This window comes from Equus caballus, chromosome 3 (assembly GCF_041296265.1).
Source record: "Equus caballus isolate H_3958 breed thoroughbred chromosome 3, TB-T2T, whole genome shotgun sequence".
Lineage (NCBI taxonomy): Eukaryota > Metazoa > Chordata > Mammalia > Perissodactyla > Equidae > Equus > Equus caballus.
Genome location: NC_091686.1, coordinates 15,884,515 through 15,902,145, shown reverse-complemented (window position 1 = coordinate 15,902,145; position 17,631 = coordinate 15,884,515). Strand labels below are relative to the sequence as shown.

At 44.1% G+C, this 17,631-nt stretch overlaps 1 protein-coding gene across 3 annotated transcripts in view; it reads left to right on the top strand.

Moving 5' to 3' along the window:
* CDH11 (cadherin 11) overlaps positions 1 to 17,631 on the top strand; it is a 147,011-nt gene that overhangs the window by 35,483 nt on the left and 93,897 nt on the right. The window contains exon 1 of one of the 3 annotated variants that reach the window (NM_001143950.3): positions 8,419 to 8,598. The exons of the other annotated variants lie outside the window; for them this stretch is intronic. The gene's annotated coding sequence lies outside the window, so the exon portion shown is untranslated. Of the gene's footprint in view, positions 1 to 8,418; positions 8,599 to 17,631 lie in introns of those variants that run through there. 3 annotated transcript variants of the gene reach the window in all.

The following is a 17,631-nucleotide window of genomic DNA, read 5'->3' as shown; positions in this document are numbered from 1 at the left end:
TACCACAGAGAAAGGATTGGGCAAATTAAACTGCCCACTTTTGCACATCAAAAATATCATAAGCGAAATCATAACTAAAGAGCAACTGTGGGAAATAATTTAAAAAAATATGACCCACAGAAGTATTTTAATATTTGAATAAAGAGCTCTTGCAAAAAGATAACAAAAATATCATCACTCCAATGGAAATGAGGAGAAAGACTTAATCATACAATTCCCAGGATTTTATGTGTAACTGTACACACACATGAAGGATTCAACTGTGTTTCTACTCAAAGAAAGAGAAATTAAAGAAATGATGCATTTATCCCTTTGAAAAAAAATCTGTGGGTGGAGAGATTGTTATCATGTTACCAGGGAGTATAATGGACATTCCATTATCATGCTGGTGTGCATGTTAATTAAAACATCTTTCTGGAAAATAATCTGTAATATGTACATGAGGGTTCAAAATGTCACCTCTTTTGACCCAGCAATTTCACCTCTAGGCATCCATTCTACGAGAAAAAGCAGGCATGTGGACAGAGATTAATGCACAATTAAGTTTGCTGCATTGTTATTTATAATAGGAAAATTTTTAAGCTACCCAATAGCTCAATAGTAGGGGTTGAATGGTTATTTAGTTCATTGTACATCCTGACAGGCAATTACACTACCATTAGAAGCAGGGTTCCCAAAGAATGTTTAGTAGTGGGGCATGAAAATGCTCAGGGTACATATCAAGTCAGGTACCATAGAAGAAAGATCTCAATTGTTTTTAAAAATAGGGAAAAATAGTGGAAGGAAGCAGGTATTTTCTCACTTACTTTTTTTCCAAAATTTTGACACTGAGTGTGCATTATCTGGTAATTAGAAAAATATCAATAAGTAAAACCTAAGAATTGTATTGATAATCATAATGAGATGTGAGATGAGAATTATACAGAGGAAAGAGAGGTTTCCAGAAGACTGATGAATTAATTCCACTTGATGAGTCAGACAGAGAAAGCTGGAGAAGAGAGATGGATTGTAAGGACTAAGACATAATTTGCCCTGTGGATAAGGGAAAGAAGGTCGTTTCAGGAGTGTGTGTTGGGCAAATGACAGAAGCATAAACATACCTGGCATGTTGAAGGAATGAAATTGATCTGCTGTGATGGGACCACGCACTCTGCTGGGCAGAGGGCTCAGTCGAATCAAGAAAGGTGAGAGACGCCAAGCTGTGAGAGGCTTTCCATTTTCAGGCCATGCTAAGGAGTTTAAGCATCGAAACCTCAGCTCAGAGTCTGGGAGACTCACAGCTGAATCCTGATTGGAAAACACACACCCACACGCACACATGCACACATACAGGGTAAGATCCATTTTGGTACAAGAATAAAAGGAAAAACATGCATATAAATATATGTACCAGTACTTTTCAGAAACATCTTGGGGAAAAAAATTCAATATTTTCTTCATGGTAAAATTCCAAAAAAACCTTGATAGGAAAAAAATGAACAGACTTAAAAATACTCTTTCTTTCCCTATGGCTAAGTCTTTCCTGTCCTTCAAGGCTTCCCACCCTTAAATAAATCTGTTGGAGATGCTTTTCCTGACCAACTATCCTATAGCAGGTGTTCCTTCCCATCTGTTATGTTAGTAATCACTAGTCAGATTGTAAATTCGTGCACAGTGAGATCTGTTGTATACGCCTGCTGTTTCCCCAGCACCTAGTACATATTGTCTGTACTCACTAAGAGTTGCTACTGGGGGCCTGCCCAGTGGTGGAGCACTAAGTTTGCCTGCTCCACTGCAGCGGCCTGGGGTTCACTGGTTCGGATCCCAGGTGCGGATCCTAGGTGCGGACCTACGAACCACTTATCAAGCCATGCTGTGGCAGGTGTCCCACATATAAAACAGGAAGAGGGGCTGACCCTGTGGCCTAGCGGTTAAGTTCGTGCACTCCACTTCCAAGGCCAAGGGTTTCACCAGTTTGGATCCTGGGCACGGACATGGCACCACTCATCAAGCCATGCTGAGACAGCGTCTCACATAGTACAACTAGAAGGACCTACAACTAAAATATACAACTGTGTACTGGGGGGCTTTGGGGAGAAGAGGAAAAAAATGGAAGAAGAAGATTGGCAACAGTTGTTAGCTCAGGTGCCAATCTTTAAGAATAAAAAAATAAAAAACAGAGGAAGACTGGTATGAATGTTAGCTCAGGGCCAATCTTCCTCAGCAAAAAGAGGAGGATTGGTAGCAAATGTTAGCTCAGGGTTAATCTTCCTCAAAAAAATAAAACAAAATAAACAGTTGCTACTGAATGAACTTGACAATGCCCTGCACTTGACAGGCTTCATCAGAATTCATGAAGTTGACTGCTTCTACGACTTCTCATGACTCAGACAACTCCTAGTCTAGGAATAAGTACAGGCATCTCGAGCTGGGGAATGTCGCTTTTCACATACAAGTGGGTGTTCATTTTGAAATTGTCGTTAATCTTGAAGATAAAGAACAGCTGGATAATACAGGATAAAACAGTTCATTGCTTAAAGTCAAGCGGCAGGTCTGGGTTCTAGTTTAGCCTCTGTCTCAAATTCCCCAAATGGAATCACTTCCGCTTTCTTCCCTCAGTTTTCTCCCCTGTGCTGTGAGGATCTGATCTCAGTCTGAGTCGCTGATTCTACAACCACAAGAGCCTCCATTTCTTACCTGCCTCATGATTTTGAGTGCAAAGTTCAGCAGAAAGTAGCAATGGATAAATGCTTGATACCTTATTGTCCAAAATATCTATTAGATCAGAATTCTTTGTATTTTGAGATTGATTACACCATCTGGGAAAGTTTCTGGAAAGTTCTGGAAAAAATAGCAGTTTCTCCCAGAGTGACAGAGGTTTTTTCTCAACTGTGTGTTAATGGGGAGTCCATGCTTTCCTTTGAGAACTCTCTACCCCTCTATTAAGGGAATGACTTAGTACAGAAATGTATCTTTACTGATGCGAATGCTGAAGATAGTCTGTCACCGCTGGTATATTAAGTATGCCCGTTGCCACCAAGAACACTAATGGATCCCCTCTCTCAAGCAGAAGGCAGCAGGTTTTGAGCTCCATGAATATACGCCTATTTACTTACTGCTAGAGATCTGTGAATTGTTTTTCTACACATGGAAACAGCAGAGTGAGGGCAAGAAACTGCAAAGTCATGTAGACAAACACCATCCCAGATTCAGCTCTCTAGATTTCACTATCAGTGTCAGGGAGATTTCTTTGACTTTGATATATTGTCAGAACATACATAGGAAAGAAATTTCCAGAAGAATGAACAGACGATGCCATAATTTGCTTTCAGTGATATGCGTCTCCTGGGAGTGGGGTGGGGGTTGCCAGAGCAAGTGATTGTAGTCCGAGAATCAGAGGACCAACATAATTGCCACCTTCTGCTTCAGAAACACTTAAACTAAACATCTCTGTGTTTCCATATCTGTGAATGAAGTCAGCGCGGGTGTTAAGCACACACAGAACATACAGACGCATTTCTGGCTAACATAAATCGAAGGGAAAATGTTTGAGAAGAGTCTGCTTTCTCCTTGATAGGCAGAGGTAAGATGCGGCAAAGTCTCGAAGATGAACAGAATGGCAAACTTCATGATGTTCAAGCTGTTATATATACCCCATCAAATATTTGTGGAACTTGATATTGCTGAGTTCTGTAGCTGTGTAATGACTTAATATTTAATTTAAAAGGATTTCCTCCTTGACGCATGCTGTGTGGATTGTAAAACCTATACAGTGCCTTTTAAGGTACCTCATAATTCACTTTTTTCATTGTCTTGACTACAGGAAACATGTTAGGATACTGTGTGGGCGAGATGTAGCATTTGCTCATTTTATTTTCCCTTTTTCTTTTCCTGGTTGCTATCGTGTTTTTGCATTAGAATCCCACTTATATAATGAGACTGTGCGATCCTCATTTCCATTGTTATTAATGATTCCTTTACATTAAATTTTCACTTTTCTGCCACATGTGCCCTATAAGAAAAAATACTTTTGCTGGAGCTGAGAAAGGAAGAGACACATGAAACGAGCTGCTACATTGAGCCAGGCTCTTTGCTCCGTTATCTCATTTTATCCATGTGTAATCATAAATAAAGATGCTTATACCCATTATTTTCCTCGGATAAGAAAACTGACATTTAGAGAGATTAAGTGATTTTCAGGTGTTCAGGTTGGAATAGTAGACTCGGCATCTTTACTTCTCCGTGACCTTTGCATGGAGTGTTTGCTGAGGAATGTGAGCCTATGGGATATTTTTCCACTTAGAAATAACACGGTGCATTGGAAAGTGTATGGAACGTGCAGTGAAGCAGGTCTGGGTTCCATTTATGCCCCAGATACTCCCAAGATGCCTGCTGGGGGGTTGCTTAGACTCTCTTGAGTCTTAGTTGCCCCTTGAAAAAGTGGGGTTGACCACAGCTCTCTTTCTGAGTGTCTGTAGGATTAGCAATACCACATGCTCCTGGCTTGCGCTGGATCCTGGGGGGGTTATTCTTGTCTTGTCTTTTTCTCCACCCATCCTCCACTTATCAGCCTGTGAGCCATTGATGGAGTTATTGATGGCTCCTCCAGGTGGACACGCAGCTCAGTGGGCCTCAGAGAGCGATGGCTTTCTTTTTTGGTCTGTCAGCATCTCTCCGTGAACGAGAAAAGAACAAGCAAAGACAGCCAGGCCTTTCAAGCCGGGATGCAGGAATTGGAAGAGCGGTTTGCAGGAGATAAATCAAAGAAAATTGTCCAGAACTGGTACAAACAAAATTTGAGCTTAACAAGTGCTGGAGTGGGGAGGCAGGATTTCTGCTCCTCTCACTGGAACACAATTACGCATCTCAACGGGGAACACAGCTCGTTGGCAAACTCTTGGGGGCGCAGGAGCACTAGTCTCGTTCTGCCTGGGACCAGCGACTTGTAGCTCTTCCCAAAGGCAGAGCACTAGGCAGTCGGTCAACGCCACTTCTTCCTTATCACACCTCCTTTACCAAAAGCAATAGGTACTGTGTATTGAGCCCCACCCACTAACCAGGTGTGGAATACACTAGACACTTCATTACTTTCACCAATTTAACCTTCATGACAGTCCCAAGAAGAAGACCTAATCATTTCCACTTTATAGATGAGATAGCTTGTTCAGAGAGGTTAAACAACTGCCCCAAGGTCACACAGCTGTTTGGGACAGAGCTGATCCATTCCGTGCCATGTCGTCTACCCTGGCTTTGCAGCAGTGCCTTGTCCAAGGACAGTATCCTGAGAGCAGCGGGCTGCGCCCATTTCATCAAAACAGATAAATCTTCAGGGCTGTGTGGCTTGTGAGAGGTCGATTCTCCTGAAATACTTTTGGTTTACTGTGAAAGCCAGTGATTCGAAGATCCTTGCCAAAGGATCATCATAAATCCTGTTTAGACAGAGAAACCCCTAAAGGAAAAAGGTTCTTTGCAGTGGCCCACAGCCTGGAGCAACAGTGTCCAGAAGAGGAAAGTTTGCAACAATGCATGAATGAGAGCAGGAGCTTGTTTACATGGGCAGGGGCACAGATGGTCACATAAGTAGGATTTGATGACGAGTCCCCTCATCCCACACAGAGGGTGGAGAAAGGGTTTCTGGACAGTGTTTGAGAGGCCACTATCACATGTGGATTCCTATAATCCTCTGAGTTGCTATGTCTCTTTGAGAGACAAGAAAGCTTGTCTGATGTTCTGTCCCATACCATGGGGAAAATTAAAGGCATGGCTGGAAGCCAGTTCTTTCAGCCCCCTTTTCCCTGTCCTGTTAGTCTAGTCAGGCTGGCAGACCAGTCTGGCCGCGCACACCCCCAAAGGATGGAGAGATGAGCAGATTACCAGCCACACAAGCTTTTCCTTCTGTGGATTCAGTCTGCTTACATTTGCCAGGATCCACCATGTGTAGGACACTGTGCTCTGTGCTAGAGGGTGTGGGATGCGAAGGAGGAGAACAGGAAACTGTGTGTGTGTGTGTGTGTGTGTGTGTGTGTGTTTAGAGATGCTTCCTTCCTTTTGCAAGGATATTCCTAGGTACGTGCCTTTTAATAAAAAATATTAACTATCTCTTCCACCCAAGGATGGAAGATGATTTAATACTGCTCTAGTAATTTTTGCATTATTCTGTACAATATTTAGGAAGGGTTTATAAAGAACAATACTGTTTTGAACATATACACACATTCTGAGAAAGGTACGGACTTGGAAATAGAAGGGGAAATTACAAACAAGGGAACAGCCATGGGAGCTGCTTATAAATGTTCAACTTCTTGGGTGCTTTCTTTGGACTTTGGGAAAAGTAATGTTATCATTCACACATTGTACATATATGTATATGAATTATCAATCAGCGACAATCCTATAAGGTAGACACGATTAGGGACACATTCCAGATAGAGAAACAAAAGTTCGAGAGGTTAAGTCTCTTGCCTGAGGTCACACAGCTAATAAGTGATGGAACCTTTATCTGAACCCCAGATTCCTGGGCAAAGCTCTGCTCTCTTGTTCCCCCCTGGAGTTTTATTGAAGGGCAGTGAGAGACAGTTAATTCAAGTATACTGAACTAGCACTGTTTCATTACTCTCATCAGCAACTTGTTCCCTGTGGAGCCTGGGTGTTTCTGCAGGGCTAACCAATGCACAGCCCCATCCTCTGTAACATTCCTGCCCCTGCTTCCACAGCCAGGTGAAGGAACAAGGAAAGAGAAAGTTAAGTGAACTCCCCAATGGGAAGTCACCAGGAGTCAATGGGTATTTGCGTTATTCTGTTTGTTTGATTTAGAACAAAACAAAACAACAAGTGTTCCCCGCCCCTGGGTCTAAGGACTTAGCCACAGATTTCACAACAGCGGTTCCCATGAATAATGAAATAGTTTCCCAGTTGTCTGAAAACAGCCACAACATCAAAGAGACACACCAAAATGAAACTCAGGTGCTCCCTTCCTCTCCCCAGTGTGCCAAGCCTCAGCAGCATCCTAGCATCACCCGGGTACTTACTACATAGGCAGGAGCTCAGCCCCTTTCCCCAGATCTGCGGGAGCAGAATTGCATTTTAATAAGGCCCCTGGTGACTTGCACATTGCAGTGGGAGAAGCCCTGTTCTGTGGAATGCTGGGAAAGAGGAGGACTTACCTCCCACCCAGGGCCAGGGCTAGGGTGAAGTGAGTGAGTCTCTCACTCTGCCTCCAAAATTTGAGGATGCGAAAAAATGCAATGATCAAGCAATATTTAACACAATATTTAAAAAATTATAGAAAAACTTTTAAGGGTACTGGACATCGGTAGTCTTCTCCTTTCTGGATCTTTCGGGGAGAGGGCAGGAGAAGCTGGTGGAGGTCTGGGAGCTTTAGTTTCTTGTTTTCTCCAAACAGTGTGAATTTTCAGCAAGTGAAATTGCATTAAGAGTTGTTTCCATTTTGGTCTTCATACTTGTGTATTATTGGATTTTCAATAACTGTGATTATGCACCAAGAATGTAGCATTACCACCCGAACATTTAAGCTCCGAGTTCAATTTGACCGCGGAGCATAGATCATAGTAATGATGCTGATAATGATGCAAGTAGGTAACATTTATGGAGGGCTCGCTATCGCAAAGCATGCTACAAGAATTACCTTCTTTAGTTTTTACCAGAACCCTATGGGGGAGGTACCATTTTAATCTCCACTGTAGAGATGAGGAGATGGAGGTATATAGAAGTTGGATAGTGTGTCTGAAGATATCCATCTAGTAATTAGAGGGAGCAGAATTCAGATCTCGGCAACTTGCCCCAGAGTCGGCTCTTTACTACTTCACAAACCTACGGTAAAATAGTGTAAAATGAATTTACATGGTAGTCAAAGTTTTAAAGCAAATTTATGCATGCTTTTTCTTCTTCAATGTGTAAGTATTAGGTTGCCAAGTCTTTTTATTCTGAAAATCTGTCCCTTTTTAACATTTTTTATGTTAAAATGCTCTTTAAAACAATGAAATGAGAGTAATAGAGGATGGTAGTTGCCTTTTAAAAATGTCCGTAAAATTTTGGCTGCCATTTTCTTTTTAATTGGCTCATGAGGGGAGGGGAGAAGATGCTGTTAGTGGAAGGGACGACACAGATTTCAGGGTCCTCCCTGATGTACTGGAAGCACCTGTGAGCCAGGTGGGCCCCACGTGGCTCAGCCCCACCTTGTCTGTGCCTCTGCTCTGCCGTGTAGCGCCCCCGAGCAGGCCTCTCTGGCTAGCGTCTCCGTGGGCCTCATTAGCAGTGGGTGTGTGTCTCTCCACAGTGGCCCATTCACAGAGCTGCCAGCAGTGCCAGGGAGCCGCTCGGGGCTGCCTCTCCGGCTGTCCTGGGAGGCTGCTGCTCCAGGCTGTGTAGAACAAAGCTGGGCCTTGCCCTCTCACAGCCTGTGGCCCTTGTTGTCCCCATATGAGCCGTCCTGAGATGGAAGAGGGAAGGTGCCCCTTGGAGATGGCATTGTCACAGCTGCATCCTGCCTCTGGAAGAAGACTCTAAGCGGCCAACTGCTACTTGCTGACCTTCATGACGGTGGAGTGAGTAGGCGCTGGATTTACGAGCCTGGCCTCTCCATCTGCCAGCTGAGTGCAGGTGCCAGCGACACTGCCCACCCGAATGGGGGACGGGAATGGTGGCGCAGAGATCCCGGCAAAGGGGACCGGCTTCTGTGGACACAAGCTTTAGGTTGCTTGTGCCACTTTATTTATGTCCTGCCCCACCCTAGCAGCTGGGCACTCCCCACCCTTGTCCGCCTTTGCTGTTTCTGTGCTTTCTACTCCGTTTGCCCTCTCCATCTGACATAGGCTTCGGTTTTAATTCCGGCTTGGTCGCTGCTGCCAGAGTTGTGGCTCAAGGACTCGGCCTGGACCGTGGATCCTATGTTAGGAGTTTCCGGAAGTTTGTTCTGGTCTATCTGGAGGAGAAATGGCATGGACTGGGCCCCATTGCCAGATTGTGCTGTCAGGGCACACGCGCTCGAGGCACTATTTCCATCTTCCGTCTTTGTCTGGTCTCCTCCTCATTCAATCTTCTTGAGTCTGTGGAGTTGACTACCAATTGGTGCCTGACCTAGTTACAGAGAGCCACTGCGTTCGCCCTTGCTCATCATAGGCAGTGATCATAATGGTTTGTGCACTCTGGTTCAAAGTGGACTCAGTTATTTTAGAGTCATTTCTACCTCCTTGGAGTGTATGTGCATGCGGGTGCATATGTGCATGTATGTGTGTGTGTGTATGCATTTATATCTGTATGTGTGTGTGTATGCATGTATGTCTGTAGGCATGTGTGTGTGTGTTGTGCAGCTGCCTAGACGAAGGCTGACATTTTCGTTGCTATGCTGGCACTTTGCTTTGGGACTCAGTCCTGTGGCTTTGTATCGGATAGTTAAGGGCTTGTTGGTTTCCCTGTGTTGATCTCCTTTCAATTTCTACTTGGAGCACTTCTCTTGGGAGCTGGGTTCTCACATTTTCTGCTCCTGGTGTCAGCTCTGTCTGCTTCTTCTGCCAAAGGCCACCAAGGAGTTACTCAAAGGACCTTTGCAACTGTCTATTCAATGAATGAAGAGCTCAGTCGGGCAAGATCCTGGGACAGCGCATGCTTCTCCCTGGTCCTTTCTGCAGCATTACTGGGCCATGACTCATGCATTTGGCTTTTGCCTCTGCTGATCTCAGAAGCCACGTGGGAGGCTGGTTTTATGGTGTCTCCCAGAGTCCGTTTTCAACACCAGTTTACCTTGTATTTTGAAAGATATTCTTCCCAAACAAACTGTACTTATAAAGTAATAACCAATCTGTTTTCTCATTTTTAATTAATGGTATGTACATAACTCCCGATCAGAGCTTCTAATCAGTGTCAGTTCATCACCGTTAACATTTGTTTATTTCCTCAGCATCTTCTATGTGACGGACCTCTGCCAGGCGCTGGGAATAGAAAGGTGAACAAGATTCAGTCTTAGCAGGAATTTCCAATATGTGATATTGTTGTTAATTCATCATTTTAATTTTGGGGAAATTTACTGAGCGTCCTCTGTGTGTTGGGAGTGGTGCCGAGTGCCCTGCATACATCCCCTCCTTTTGTCTTCAGAGCTGACCTGTGAGTTACGCATTAGACGTGCCACTTTTCAGATGAGGAAACTGCCACTTGCAGGGTTGAGTCACTGGCCCAAAGTCACACATTTAATTACAAAGCAGAGGCGGGATTTGAACCCAGGATCTTCAGACTCAAACTTTCCCCTGGAGATTATAGTCACCAAGCGCCAGCATTCCTTCCTTCTCTTTCCTCCTGGGCAGCTGTTTGCTTTTCTGGGCCCCATGTTCTATTGTTTCTCTTCTGGCTTAGTTTTTTTCCAGGTTTATTGAGATTTAATGGACATATAACATTGTATTAGTCCAAAGTGTACAATATAATTTGATATATGTATATATTGCAAAATGATTACCACAATTACATTAGTTAACTTCGATCACCTCACATAGTTACAAATCTTTTCCCTTGTAATGAGAATTTTTAAGATCTACTCTCTTAGCAACTTTTAAATATATAATACATTATTGTTTGAAGTCTTTGTTTATGGTTTAGTTTGAAGTCTCTGAAAACCCTGAGTACAAATGAGTCTGTTGCCAGAAAGATTAATAGAGCTTTGAGCTTTCTAGGACGTTCAGCTTACTCACCTCCTGATTGTTGAGGTGGGGAAACTGAGGCTCTGAGTGGCAAAGGGATTTACCCATGGTCATATAGTGGCCAGGTCTGGGTTTGAACTCAGCATCTGTAACATGCTGGCCCGTTCTGTTGGTCACAGCATATACCTCCTCACTGGCTAATTTAGTCTGGGCTAGGTGGCAAATCTCAAGAGATCTATCTTCTGGATAATTCTATCTAGGCTTGAAGTAAGAACAGCCAAAATTAGATTATGATGCAAACTCATCAAGGGTCTAATTTTGTCCATCACTGGGTCCCTGCTTTCCAGCACAGCCCAGGTTCCCTTCAGGTGGTCAGCAGGTGTGTGTTGGATGAATGAACTGGATGGAACGCAAGGGGCCTCCGGGGATAATCTTCTCGTGCTTTCTGTTTGATAGTTGCTGACCACACCAGAGAGTACTTTAGAATCAAATTGATGGTATCAATATTTAATTTGACACTTCAATGATTGAATCATTTAGTATTGAAAACTATTTTCCTGTTTCTATTTCAGAATAAATTGGCTGGTTCTTTTGGCATCTTGAAGCAGAGTAGTTTTTAACTTTTTGTTTTTTTGGCTCTACGGGAAAGTGATGGAGGGAGCTCACTGATCAGACCACGAGTTCACTTTGAGCGTGGCCGGCTCAGGTCTCTACCTTGCCAAAGAGACACTTCAGGTTGTATGATGAGACTCCAAAAAGTTACAAATTTCTGTCTAGGACAGATAATATTTTAAAAAGTGTACAAAAAAATGAGGAAGAAGAGAGGAAAGATATCACCCGCAGTTTATTCACTCTGACTCATAAATCGTTCTTATTTTTTTCCTGCCTTCCAGTACTCAACTTAGTCAGGAATATTTTTATATTGTCGTAATTGGAGGAAAGGTTTTATTTCATAGTGAACCATGTTGAAATATTCCAACGTATTCTCCCACGTTGCTTTACAATTCGCATAATTGCAACTTTGGGGAAGGCCTGCTGATCCAGGCAGGGTGCGTACTGTGTCTTACTTAATATTCTTCTTTGACAACAGGGCAATTTTGACTTTATGTGAATAGAAGGATGTAATTCCTGCTGGGAATCTGGGTGAAATAGAATAGGGTTATGAAAGATTTGCAATACCTAGAAGATCCTGCATTTCAAGTCGGTTAGTCCACATGAGTCAGCTCATTAAATCTCGAAAGCTCTATTTCCCCACTGAAAAAAGAATACTTGAAACATGCATAGAGAAACTTAGAATTAGACAATATCAGAATTTAGTGGGTTGTTTTGCTTTTTAAAAAATTTAAATAATTAAGATGGCTTTAAAAGCAAGCTTCTTTCCTAATTGCTAGGCGCATTTTCCTCATTTCTGAAAATGGGTGGCATTTAACTGCAAGACAAAACAAACAAAGCAATAAAAATTTAAAACTAACTGCTTAGGAAAGCTGGCCTGGTCTTTAAACATCTTCAGAAAAACAACTAGAAAGGCAGTAAATCCATCTGCTCACTCTCAGGTCAAACCTGTTAGGATTAGTCTCCTGATGAGGTGACAGGGTTTTAGGGGAGGTGTCTGCAGAAAGAATCTGGTGGCGATGAGCTGACTTGGAAGAGAATGTTGAGAGAGCTTTGGTTCACTCTGTGTGCGTCATAATTTGGCAAGGTCGCGGGAGAGAATCTTCTTTAGGCCACTAAAAATAGATGGTCTCGTAGATCCAATCGTGCCGTCATCTCTCCTTTCCTTTTCTTTAGTCATGTCTTATTTTGGGAGCTCTCTTCATTCTTCTCACCCACCTGCTTCCTCTGTAACTCTGTGTCGGCTTTGGATAAGCCACTGGCCCTCTGTGTGTCGGGAAAGAGGGGGAAGGCGAGAAATCTCTGCACTCCCACTCACTCGGCTGCTTTACCTTGCCGTTATCATTTCCTTCTTCCATCCTTCCTTCCTTCTCCATCCTACCTTCTTCCTTTCCCTCTTCCATCTTTTCTTCTCCCATCCTTTCTTCCTCTATGCTACCCTGCCTCCCTCCCTCCTTCCTTCTTTCCTCTTTTCACCCTTCTTCCCCGCCCCCTTCCTCTGTCTCACCTTAGCATGGCCCCCAATTCTACATATTTATCTCTGCAAAGAGACCGGCACATAGAAATGCCCGATACATAATTATTGAATAAGTGGAAGAAAGAATAAACAAATGGATGGTCTGAGCTGTAGAGAAGGCAGAGTTCTAGTGAGGGAACAATGGGGCTGGGGGACCTCTGCCTCCCTTGAAGGCATATGCTATTACTGTTTCAGTATCCCCTCTTTCCACACCCTGTAGCCCCACTTCCTAATACGTAACCTATTCACTTCATGTGTGTGTTCTATCACCATCTAGTCATCTGTTGTATACATCTGTCCATATCTAAACATGCACTATTCAGAATGAGGTTCTGTGAAAATTCAGAGGGGTCGTTTAACTCTCAGATTCATTGTGTCTGCTTTTTCCATCTTGATTCCATGAATTTGACACAGATTTTTGTAAATAGAATCTTACCCCAAACCCTAATATGTATAAAATGGACAAAACAGAGCTCCTGTGGATTAAATAGAGGAAAGGAGGAAGATGTGGGGATCCCAGAACCCCCCCTCACTGCCCTGACCCCCTTAGCTCCTGCAGCAGGCTTTGGGGTTCCCTGGACATGCCTAGGCGCTTGCAAACACAGTTAGTAAAGTCACTGGGTTAGATCAGGGCTGAGTTTCCATTGGTTCTTCCACCCGTGAATTGTGATGTCCCTCAACATTCAAGTCTGGTCTCTCTGTTTACGGTTTGCAGCAAACGCAGATGGCTGTGCAGTAGGTGCTGTAGGAGCTATAAATGACGCAGACAACAGAGCTTCTGCTCTCCAGAAGCTCCCAGGGATTGGGGGTGGCAGGCAAATGGTGAGGAAAATAATTCCCTAAAACAACAAGGCGTGCCAGGACTTAAGGCCTGAATGACTGATAAAGACTCTCAGCAGTACGTGTGGCCTCTCATTCCATCAAATACTGATTGAGCGTCAGCTCTCTGCTAGGTATATGTGTGATGATGTAAAGGGGTCCAAGAAAATGACCTGACCCTCTAATCGTTTGCTGTTTATTTTTCTGTGCACTTTCTGACTGTACCCTTGAATGAATGTTCTACAAGAAGAGCAGCCCTGTCCCCTGTCTTTGTGGTACTCTCGTGTCTGGACCAGTATCTGGCACATAGTAGATGTGTAAGAAACATTGGTTTATGGGCTGAATGGTTGATAAAGATGATGCCATAGTGAGGGGTGTGTGTGTGTATGTAAAGTCGGGAAAGGAAGGTGGGTTATCAGGAGGTAAAAATTCGTCCAGGGTCGGGGGGCTGGCCCCATGGCAGAGTAGTTAAGCTCGCGCGCTCTGCTTCAGCAGCCCGGGGTTTCACTGGTTCGGATCCTGGCTGCAGATATGGCACCGCTCATCAGGCCATGCTGAAGTGGCATCCCACATAGCACAGCCAGAGACACTCACAGCTAGAATATACAACTACGTACTGGGGGGGCTTTGGGGAGAATAAGAAGGGGGGGAAAAAAAGAAGATTAGCAACAGATGTTAGCTCTGGTGCCAATCTTTAGGGAAAAAAAATTGTCCAGGGCTTTAAAGGACAAGGAAAAATTTATAAAGAAAAGAAGAGGAACACACATTCTGTGCAAAGGCAAAAGTAGGAACAAAAGTAGGGAAGAATGAGACAATATGGGAAGCTGAGTAAAAATGATGTGTTCCTGGAAGGGGCTGCCCCAGGTGAGGCTGAAGGCCAGCAGGGCTGGCTACTGAAGGGCCTTCCTTGGGGGAAGAGCGAGTGCTGAGAAACGGAAGCCATGGGGTCAGATTGCCTGAGTTTGAAGCCCTGCAAGCTGGGGAACCGGAGTGCATTCCTCATCCTCTCTATCTTAGATTTCTCCACTTTCAGATTGATGTGACGATCCATTTAAGCACAGGACCTAGAAGAAAGCAGGGCTTGGTTATTGCAAAAACAAGAGGCCAGCCCAAGAAGTCCTTCAATGCTTCGAAACTGGGAGTGGCATGAGCAGACTCTGGTTTAGAGTGAGCATGTAGCAGCATGTGGAGGATGGGCTGGCTCTCATGGCCTCCTGGAGAAAGATGCTGCCTGCATCCTCCCCCGACTCCTTCCCTCACCTGCTCGAGACTCTGAATGTCCCCCACCTGCCAGCACTTCTCTAAGCCGCCAAATACTTCTGGCTCAGTTCTGTTTCCTCTACAGCGGTTGCTTGTTGCCTAAGGCCGAGTCACCTCTGTGAGATCCAGGGGGTTAGAGAACTATCTGGCATCGGTATCTGAAATGGCTGTGATCTAACTGAGGACCAGTTTTCACTCCATGAGCCCTGTGGTCCTGTCCTTACCTCTTTGTGTGACGCAGACCTGGCAAGCATATGCCTTGTTAGTCCGAGCTTTGAATGAAGCCCTCAGAACCTTCATTCATATTATTTCATACTGTCATTTCTCCTTTCTCACTTTTATTATGTAAAGCAGTACTGTATGCTTCTGTATTGGATGCATCTTTGCAGGCGGCCTTAAACTCCCTTTGGAATAAAATGGGGAATGTATAAAATGCGTAACAAGAATTATAGAGAGTGGTACAAGGTGGATTCTGTGCTCAGTGAGTTTTCAACCTAGTTTCTTCTCCATGAAGACCTAGATTCCTAGAGAGTTATTAGACTCTGCTCCAGCCTACGTCACCAGGTTGTGGCTGACGTTGGTCTCTCCCTATAATTCTATCTATGCCCTTGGAAGAGAACCAAGGTCATTCCCTGCAGTCCCATTACACAGCTGATCCCACACTTGGTATTACTAAGGACACTGCAGGGAGCCCGAGGAATGTCAGAGGCAGGGCCTCTGTGGCCTCTGCTTCTCTGCCACCTCCCACTCGGGGCCTCAGTTCGCTCCATCTGTAAAAGAATCAAAGTGCAATAGATCAGTGTCGCCCACTCTTAAGTCATTTGTATTTGTCTTCACAATATCTGGGCACTGCCTACACTGTTATTTACTTAATATTTTCTTTTGACTCATTCTGCTTTTCTTAAATATTTTTGAAGAGAATTATATCATTATCATTGATGGCACACTAGTACCTCTTGTCATAAATAAGAGGTAGCCCCCAAATTATATCTATAGTTAAAAAGAAACAATATAATTGAGTCTACTCTGAGCCTGAGACTGCCTCCTCTGTTAAAAGAGAGATTTGCTCAGGAATCACTGCCAATGGAGACTTTCTCTTTGCTGAGATCAAGTTTGAAAGAGAATTGAAAATGTATTGTCTACATCCTGACTCATTGTCATTTATTGCCAGGAATAAAAAAATAGTCATTTCTTGGGCTCCTATTGTGTCAGGCATTGCACTAATTATATAGAGTCCTTATAACAGAAAACTGATACATTTTTGATCATGATGATGTCCACTGATATTTAGTGAACAGTAAATGTGTGCCAGAAACAATAGCATAACTTGCATGCATTATCTCCTTTATCCTCATTGCCTTGCAGCTCTGCGAGGTGTTACAGTGTCCATTTTCCAGGTAAGGGAACATAGCTCTAAGTCCCGGAGCTGGTGCATAGTGGCGCCCCAGATGGGAACAGGTGCACTGGACTCACAGTTCCATGCCCCAGCAGGTGCTACACTTCCTGCCAAGGTCTGTCTCACTCCTCAGCTTGGCCCCCTGCTATCTCCCTGCTTCCTGGGTGACATGCCCTCTTGGTCTGGCTTCTGGACAGAGTCCTCTGGCTTTCTCCGAGGTGATCAGACCATCTTGTCAGTGATGTCAAACCTGGCCATGTCTACAGAGCACTCCAAGAGCTAAAGCGAGACCCCTGGTGTCCTCGTGGTCTTCTGCATATGCAGTGTCCTCTTAAAGATGGTCTTCTTCATGGTCCCAGCTTTGGCCCATGAAATCACAGGCTCAGGTTGCATGCTAGAGGGGGAAAGGCCCCCAGAGAGCCTCTAGCTCAGCCTGTCCTTGAATGTAGTCAGAGCTCTGTTGGAGGGAGGGAGCATGCTGTTAGCTGGGGAACTCATTCTTCCGAGTAATGAATTCTGCGGGCTCAGAATAGGAAAGTACTGTATTGACCATCAAGTGCACCCCAGTACCCAATGCCAGCATTCATTTTGTAACTTGTTGGGTAAAGAGTATGGTCTAAATATTTCAGAGATGAGCAATCAACATGAATCGCATATGTGTATGTGTGTGTGCATATGTGTGTCACTTACATACAATATTGGACAGCTGCAGACATCAAAGACAAGAAGCCATAAGATAGAGATTTAATAAGTGGACATGGCAGTGGAAGAATTCACAGAGCCTCTGATTTGAATACCATGAGGCCCAGTCCGGTAAGATGACCCAACTCCACACAGCTGTTGACAGTATTATTTTTCTCTTTGTTCTCAACTCTTAGCAATGGAATTAGTAAAAGTCAACTTTACTTGCAATCATTTGAGGAATTAAAAAAAAAGGTGACAAGGAAAAAGAGAAATGGAGTTTTGAGTGTGTGTGTCTGTGTGTCTGTGTGTCTGTGTGTCTGTGTGTCTGTGTGTGTCCGTGTCTGCATACGCCTGGGAAGTGAGTCCTGGGGGAACACTGTAGATAAAGCTTCCTACAAGAATATTAGATTCTCAGCAGAAGCATGTGATTTTTCCCAAGATCCTCAAGAATGTCAAAATTTGTGCATACAAGTGAAAAATATTATCCTCCCAATAAAGTGCAGCAAACTATAACTGAAACATTTTAATGGCCCGCTTCCCCTGCCGCCGTGAATGAATTCAGTGTACTTAATGAGGTGTGATGAGGATGCAGAGTGCCCGCTAGACTTGCTTGCTGGCTCGCGTCAGCCCCTCTGTGGCCAAATTCCCGTTTGTGCCTGAAGAAAATCACAGGTCACCACCACTGCAGGCCTTCAGAGGCACTGCCTACGGATGAGATC